This window comes from Camelus ferus, chromosome 21, assembly GCF_009834535.1.
Source record: "Camelus ferus isolate YT-003-E chromosome 21, BCGSAC_Cfer_1.0, whole genome shotgun sequence".
Taxonomy (NCBI): domain Eukaryota; kingdom Metazoa; phylum Chordata; class Mammalia; order Artiodactyla; family Camelidae; genus Camelus; species Camelus ferus.
In genome coordinates this window covers 19198779-19207368 of record NC_045716.1, presented here as the reverse complement: position 1 = coordinate 19207368, position 8590 = coordinate 19198779, and positions in this window count along the sequence as shown.

Sequence of the window (8590 nt, the reverse complement as noted above, 5' to 3'; positions counted from 1 at the left end):
AAACAAAGAGACAAGAAGTGATGCGGAAGGATGAGAAGAAGCTGTCCATGCAGGGTTTCTGGTCAGAAAAACAGTCATCTTGGTGGGGGGGAGAATTACATACATTACAGAGAAAATCAGACAAAAAAAGTGAGAAAGAGTGCTAAAACTTCAATTCCATGATCTAATTTCTTCCTAGGGTCTGGCTGTATTCTTGTCCCTGAGCTTTATGGGATGTTGTCATAACTCACAAGGAACTTTTCTTTAAGCAAGGCCTGATTTCTGTATTTGCAACCAACATGAAAAGTAAGACTCAAAGTAATTAAATGTATGCAAGATCATAATGTCAGGCAATGGCTGAAAAATCCAAAATCAAAGTCCAGGTCCCAGACTTCTAGTCAATTCATTACAAAGAGTTATTTTATGGTAAAGACACCTACTTAGATCAAGAGATAGTGAGTGGCAAAAAGGTTAGTGCATTAAATTCAGAAGGAGAAAGACAGCACAAAAACTGAAAAGCCAAGATGATCGTAGTAGTTTGAGTGGTGTCCCCCAAAAGATATGTCCACCTGGAACCTGTAAATGTGACTTTATTTGGAAAAAGTCTTTGCAGATATAATTAAACATCTTGAGATAAGATCGTCCTGGGTTAGGGTGGGCCTTAAATCCAGTAACACGTGCCCTTACAAGTGGAGGGGAACATCAAAGGAGACACACACAGAGGAGAAGTTGATGTAAAAGAAAGGCAAAAATTATGGTGATGTACCTATAAGCCAGCAAACACCAAGGATTGCCAGCAGTCGCTAAGCCAGTAGGAATAACAAGAGAGGCATGAAATGGACCAACCTCACGGATGCCTTGATTTCAGACTTCTAGCCTCCAGACCTGTGAAGGTTCTGTTGTTTTAAGTTACCAAATTTGTCGTAATTTGTTATGGTAGCCCTAGCAAACTAATACAATGATCGTAAGTATTAATAAATACAAAGAAAGGGAAAGACATTCGAGAATGGGAAGTTAAGTAAATAAATGATGACAGCCTGGGATATTTAAACTACAATGTCCACAGGAGCAGGCAAGGGGTTAATAGTCACTGGATTCTGTTCTGGTCATCCTGCCTTTGGGGACTGCCTGTGGAGGACACAGAGACCATGAGAAGCCATCTGGCCTTAAGGAGCTCGTAATTTGTGAGCCTGTGTTGGAGTTGCACTTTGAGGTCCAGCTTGCTAAAGAGTATTGTTCTAAAGTTCATGTTAAAAAAAAACTGGTAAAGATCAATGAGTTTCTTCTGCTATGGCTTTATCAAGGAAGAAATAAAACATCTTCTTTTTCCTCTTTTCATTAACACCAAAATACATACTATGTGCTCCTTCACCACTCCTCATCGCCCCAATAAAGAAACAGTGAGACGTTTCTTATTCTAGAAGCTCCTTGACGCAGGAGAGGGGTAAACTGTGCTTTTTGCACACTTTTCGGAACTAGAAATCATTGTGTTTCAAAAGGAGAGCCCACCAAGGTGATTAGGATGGCTTGTCCACAAGTGGATATGATGGAGACTGTGGCTTTAAGGAAAGAAGGGGGCGGCATAGCCCCAGGGGAGTTTAATTCCCTAGAAAGGGGAGAGGATTTGGCGGACTGAGAGGGCTCGATGTCAAGGAAATCTGCACGCCCCACATACCCAGCGCCCCTCCGAGGGAAGACTGTTGTGTGGAACACCCACGGAGACTAGGCTCTAAGAAAAAAAACAGTTTCATATTATCTCGAAATTAGATCATGTAAGGGTGTCCTTTATATCTGTTGTTTGCTGAAAAGATAAAAAGTAGATCATGGGACGTGAAAGGTTTTCTTTCTCTCTTTCTCTATCACTAAAAAAGAATAACCTATATGATTTACAAAGTTAAGAGTCAGATTAACATATGGCTGATTAGTTCATTTGCAATTTTAATGAAAAATTCAGTTCTACAACGTGTAATGTGTGATGTATTTTTACACATAAAATGAACAAAACATGTTTTATATGCTCCCTAGGTGATGGTTGCAACTCAGGGGAACTTACATAACTTACACAGAAGTTAGGTATTTAACGAAAGAATATTCTAGGAGGATTCTGTGACAAACAGCTCTAGAAGAACCTGGGAATATCTCAGGAAGCTTCTTGCTTCCTCTTCACTAACAGAATCAGAAACAGAACCTCTATACATTTAAGTTCCCTGCTCTTTCACTACTCTGTGTTTATAAAGTTACTCAGTTGTAGAAGCTCTCAACCTCTTCTCATTCACCTCATTAAGGAAAGAAAATGACCAGCTCTATATGGTGAAAATACAAACAACCTAACACAGCAGGAATCTTGTTTCCTGGGGTTTTTCATTTTAAGCCACACTTTAAAAACATTTTTTTGATCATGGCTAAATGAAAGATTTTAAGGTTTTCATTTCTACTCCCAACACTAACTAATAGGGGTCCCCACGGCCAAGCTGGCACAGAAGATCAGCAACTTCAAACTGATCCCAGGTATGGGCATGAGACATCTCCATCACTGTCCAAAATTCAGCCTGCCCACATTTTCCGAACTGCCTAAGACCTGAGCCCTCACAATCCAGCAGAGGGAAAGGAACCAACATTGTGACTTCTCACAGGCTTTGATGAGTGAGAATTTGGGAACAAACTTAATTTGATTTAGAAAAATAAAGAAATGTGACATTTATGGTCTGTAGACATTTATGAATTGACTGAAGCCTATTACTATTGCACGTAGAGAATCTATGCTTAAGAAGGATAAAAAAAAGAGGATAATTTGAGCAAAGTTAAACAATGACGGCTAAAGACTCACCTTTTGATTGCTTGTCATGATTTATTCATTATATTTAACAGAAAAAAACTAAACTTGGCTTGTTCTGTCCATAACTTTAAAAGCTGTGATCCACGATTAGTCTATAAATTCTCTTTCATATTAGATCTTCTAAGAGCACATGTGGAATACATACTTCCTCAGTCACCAAATTAGAAAAGAAAATCCACTGTACCCGAAGCAACTGTAGTAGGCGGAGACTTCACCCTTGTAACAACTGTCACCCCAACTTCTCCTACACACTCTCTCCTCCCTAAGGCCCCCAAAAGCAGCTGCCATTGGTGTGTTGTGCTGGCACTGGTCACTCTCTGATCACCAGCTGTGTCCCTCTGGGCCTTGAGCTTAAGTAAAAGTCGTTCTGATGATTCTCTTCTTCTGATCGCTGGAAACACAATTCTGCGGGCTCAGTGCTCTGACACTGTCTATTTGCTGTAGTTACTGCTGCCGTTGCTCTCTCTCCCCATCACCCCGGAGGCTTCATTCTTAATATCTAGGAACTGGCTCATAAGGCATCTAAGATCCCAATCCCTCTGATCCAAGTCCCATCCTAGCCCCTTTGGTCAGGTTTAGAAAAATGCATATTTTACTGCATAAGGTAACAGTTGCCTTGAACACAGTAAAATCCTGAGAAGTGTCCGTTGTCTCACCTTTAAAAAATATCTATCTATTGAGCACGTATTGATCTGTTAGTAAAACAAATTTACTGTGCACGTTTTGTTATGGGCAATGGACAAAAGGCACAAGTCTCTGCCATTTTCCTAGTAGGTGGAAACATATAATAAATCATCAGCAAATATATAATATGTAGATAGATGGTCATAAGTGCTAAGGAGAAAAAGTTAAGGCAAGAGGGACAAGAAGCAGTAAGGTTGGGCTGGGAGGGAGTCCTATTTTATATGGGACAGTTCAGAAAGGCATTACTAATAGATATTTGCAGCAGAAACCTGAAGGAATGAGGAAGCGAACCATACAACTTTCTGGGGAAAGAGCATTCCAGAAGACAGAGAGAAGCACCGTGCTTGGCATGCTGGAGGAATGGCAAAGAAGCCAGTGTGGATGAAACTGAGTCATCTCAGAGAGTGAAGGACTGAATGGATTAGGGCAGTGGTCCTCAAACTTGGCTGTACATTGGAATCACCTACGGAGCTTTAAAACACAAACTGATGCCTGGGTGCACTGCTTGAGAATGTGATTTAACTGGTCAAGGGGCATGGCCTGACACCAGGATTTTTTAATAGCTTGCCCAAGAGATTGGAATGTACAGGGAAGTTTGGCCTATGGAGATACGGTAAGGTTGCCCTGCAGTACTTTAGGCCACAGAGGGTCAGTACCATAAACACAGGGTGAGATGGGTCAGAGTGGTTGTGTATTTTTCTCCAGCTAGTTCCGTTGCCTGTGTGAGATGCAAAATAGTTGGAAAGTTGGATTTAACTAGGTTTGGAGGTTTGCCAGATGAGTGCAATAAAGAAGAAGCAAAACAAGGGAGGAGAGAATCCCTGCAAGTAATTATAATGAGGGACCAAGGGAATCTAAGCTGGGTAAGAAGAGCAGAGAGGACTGGAGGGGAGTAAGGAACAGAGTTAAGATCAATGAACCTACACGTCTGCTCCCAATTCTGATGTGTGGTGTTTTTTCCCACACCACCAAGTAATTCTCCACACCAGCTGGGTGTCCAATTCAATTCAATACTGACGCTATCTGCCCAGAGATAGCATCAGACTGCACAAGTTAAGGGCTCAGTTCCACATGACTGCTGTCTACTGCAGACGCCAATCACAAGTCCGGGCTGTCACCTGTGCTTCAGACTGACCAGCTATAGATCAGAGATTCCCACGACTCCTTCCTTAGGTTCAATTAGTTTGCTAGAGCAGCTTACTGAACTCAGAGAAACATTTCACTTATTAGATTAACTGATTATTATAAAAGCATATAATTCAGGAACACCCAGATGGAAAAAATGTATAAGGCAAGGTATGGGGAAAAGGCACAGAGCTCCCATGACCCCTCCCTCCAATAGCACAGCTCTCCCCAAATTTCAGCTTGTTCACCAACCTAGAAGCTCTCTGAAGCCAGTCCTTTGGGGTTTTATGGAGACTTCACTACATAATAGATTAACTTATTGGCTGTTGGTGACTGAACACAATCTCCAGCCCCTCTCTCCTCCCTGGAGGTGGGGGATGAGACTGACAGTTCCCACCCTCTAACCACATGGTTGGCTTCCCTGGCAACCAGCCCCCATCTGTAGGCCCTTTCCAAAAGTCACCTCATTAATGTAACAAAAGACACCTTTATTACTCTCATCACAGGAAATTTCAAGGGTTTGGGGAGCTAGGTACAGGACAAAGACCAAATATGTATCTCTTATTATAAATTACAATATCACAGAGCTGAAGTTCTATTTGGGCTGAAGATTTGTTCCCTTGGGTACTGGGTAGTTGGAAAGGGAGGCAATGGTGGTTTTAGAGATTACAGAGGGGATCAGTTATTCTAATGGGAAGGTCTAGTGTATAACCATAGATCGTATGCGTATGACCACAGAAGCAGGCAACTGAGGTAGAGAACAAAAACCATCGGCAGCTAAGGCAAAAACCAAGGGGCCAGAGCTCTGGAAGGACAGTGTACATGGTTATCAAAATCACTAAGAATTATGACCACAGCACTACAGAGAGTGAGAGTAATCTAGGAGTTAAAAACACTCAAGAAAAGGAAGTGAGTAACCAGGGATGCCTACAAATGACTACAACAAAGAGATGTCCAGATGGTGGAGTCTGATAGCAGGAACTTGGAAGCTGAAAGGATTTTAAGGAAGAAGGAGGGGGAATGAACTGGAAGCAGCAATGGGGAACAAAGAGCTATCCCATCCCCAAACTCAATTATTACAAGGGATGCAGGAGAGACAATGTCTTCTGTATAAGGCTGTGGAAGAAGCAGTGCCATCAAGGGAGAGCCAGGTTTCAGTATGGGCAAAAAGGTAAAGGAAACATTCAAGAGAAGAGATTTAAAATACAAAGATTTTGCCAGTGATGGGTCATGGTTCCCCATGGGAAAGGTTTGGAAGTTGAGAGGGGGTGAAGGCAAGTTAGACTGTGAATAAAGATCTGAGTCATGAAGGATGACGGGGTATACTTGCTGTGGATATGTGTAAAGTCTTTCAAACAGTGCCTGGTTTAGCGTAAGTGCTGTGTAAGTATCAGCTATTATTAATATCACGGTGACTGATGCGAACAGGGATGTAGGTCACGATAGTATTAGCCCCAACAGACTTTTGGGATGATTAAACTAATGAATCTATGGTTTGGGGGGAAAGATAAGGATAGAGATCTTTACAAAAGCATGTGGAGTTCTGGCCTTGTATAAACTGGTATACAAGTAAAGGGAATGCAGAACACTGGATCACCAAAATCTCATAAAATTAAAGAAAAGCTATTAAGAAAAAAAAATTCCATATACCTCTGGAGAAAAGGAATGTGTTCAAGAGATTTAAAATTTTTACAAATTCCTAAAAGCTAGAAAACAAGAGGTCAGTAGTGAGTAGTGGATGGTAATAGCAACTTACGTTCACACATTTTCTGATACTCCTTTTCAAAGGTGGAATTAATTCCCCTCCCCTGGAGGGTGGCTCATACTTAGTGACTTGCTTCCAACGGGACAGAATGTACAAAAGTGATGGCATGTGACTTCTGAGATGTGGTCATAAAAGACATTTTGGCTTTCTCCTTGCTCTTCTTCTTGGATCACTAGCTCTGGGGAAATCCAACTGTCATGTCCTGAGGCTACGAAGTAACCCCATGTAGAAGCACACTGGGACAAACTGAGGCCTTTCTCCAACCACCAGCTCTAACTCACCAACCATGTGAGTCAGCCAACATGGAAACCTCCAGCCCTGGTCAAGCCTTCAGATGAGCCCAGGCCAATGACGTGACATCATGAGACACTCTGAGCCAGAACCATCCAGCAAAGCCACCCTCAGAGTCCTGACCCACAGACACTGTATGAGATCATGCTTACCGCTGTTTTAAACTGATAACTTTTAGGGTAATTTGTTATGTGTGATGTTATGAATCACTCGACGGACAATATTCTGTTTGAGCTTGATGTTAGATGGGACTTAACACATTTTTAAATAGAAATTTTGCTTCATCTCCTTACTCCCTTTTTGGGGCATGATACATTATCCCCCACACCCTTCTTAAGCTGGATGTATACCAATTTAAGAACAGGATGGAGATGGGGTGGGAGCAGAGATTTTTCTCTTCACCCACTTACCAAGCTTTGACTAACACATCTCATCCTGAAGTAAGCTGTGCACCATGCTCAAATAGCAGAAGGTTTCATTCTTTTTATGTAACATCCCTCAAAGCACAGAAATGAATTTCTTAGTCTAGTAATGCTCAGGAGTTATACTTGAGGCAGTCACTCTCGGCAGAATAAAAGGTCTGATTGTCTATAGATGTTTGACCCTGAGGCCATACTGTCCAGGGCTTCTCTTGTTTTTATTTCTACTACAATTTATTGAATTTTCCTTTCAAGCTACAAAAGCAGTACTACGTATTTTTTGCAACAAAACAACTGCTATTGTATAAAGAAAACACCAACAACCTTCCCCTCTTCCCCATCCCCAAGGCAATCAATGGTAATGGTCTGTTCTGCATCCTTTCATCTCCTTTCTCTACGCACATAAGCAAAAAGATACATGTTTTCCTTTGCCTGTTCTATTTTTACCTGCCCTACACCACATGCACTGCTCTTCAATACGCATTTTTCACTTAAAATATTTTATGTCACTTCACATTAATAAAAACAAACCTAACTCGTTTTCTATAGATGCATAATATTCCATATTATAGATGAACTATAATTTATTATATCATTCTCCTATTGATAATTAAAAACATCTATGATTAAGAAAACAGTACAATCATCCTTTCAGATCTATTTTAACCTACTGGGACCTATATGATTTTAGACCCTATTCTTCAGTGATTTATGAGTCAGTGGTAAATTTTTTTTAAAGTTTTATAATAATGTTCCAGCTAATTGTGTAAAATGTTTGTAGCCTTTCACAGTTGTACTACCAGTGTATAATTTGGCATTCAGCCTCAGACAAAGGTGCCTTTGCAGCAGCTATGGGATTCAGTTCAGAGACTGAAACCCTAGTGCAGCTTGAGACAGAGAGCCATTTTGAGAAGGCAGACTCTTATTCAGGTTGATTCTCTGACCATGGTCCCAACTACAGACCTGGAAACAGCTCTGTGAATGCCAAATTACTGGTGTTGAGTGGGGATTATAAATGAGGGATGTCTTATTTGGCCATCTTGCTGATATTACCCTCCCCAACTTATTTTATGAGAGCATAACCTTATCCCAAAATCTAACAAGGACAACAGCAATATTTAAAACTGGTAATACATCAAAATCACGTTGGACTGATTCCAGGAATACAGAATTGGGTTGACACTTTAAAATCAATTTGTTTGATTTCACCACAATTACAGAAATAGAAAAACTGTATCATCATCTCAATGGATGCAGAAAATGCCCTTCATGAAATTTGGCATCCAATCATGATGAAACTCTTAATGAACTAATACCAGATTAGAACACTGAAAATATATTGTAGAGCATAGATTTATTTTGTGACGTCATTCTGGCTGTTCAAATGTATTTTGGTTTACTCCTTAATCTTCCTTTGCTCAGGGTGATAAAGAGCTAACTAATGAAGAGCTTAATAATTATACATGACAGACCTCTGTTTAGAAAAAAAAG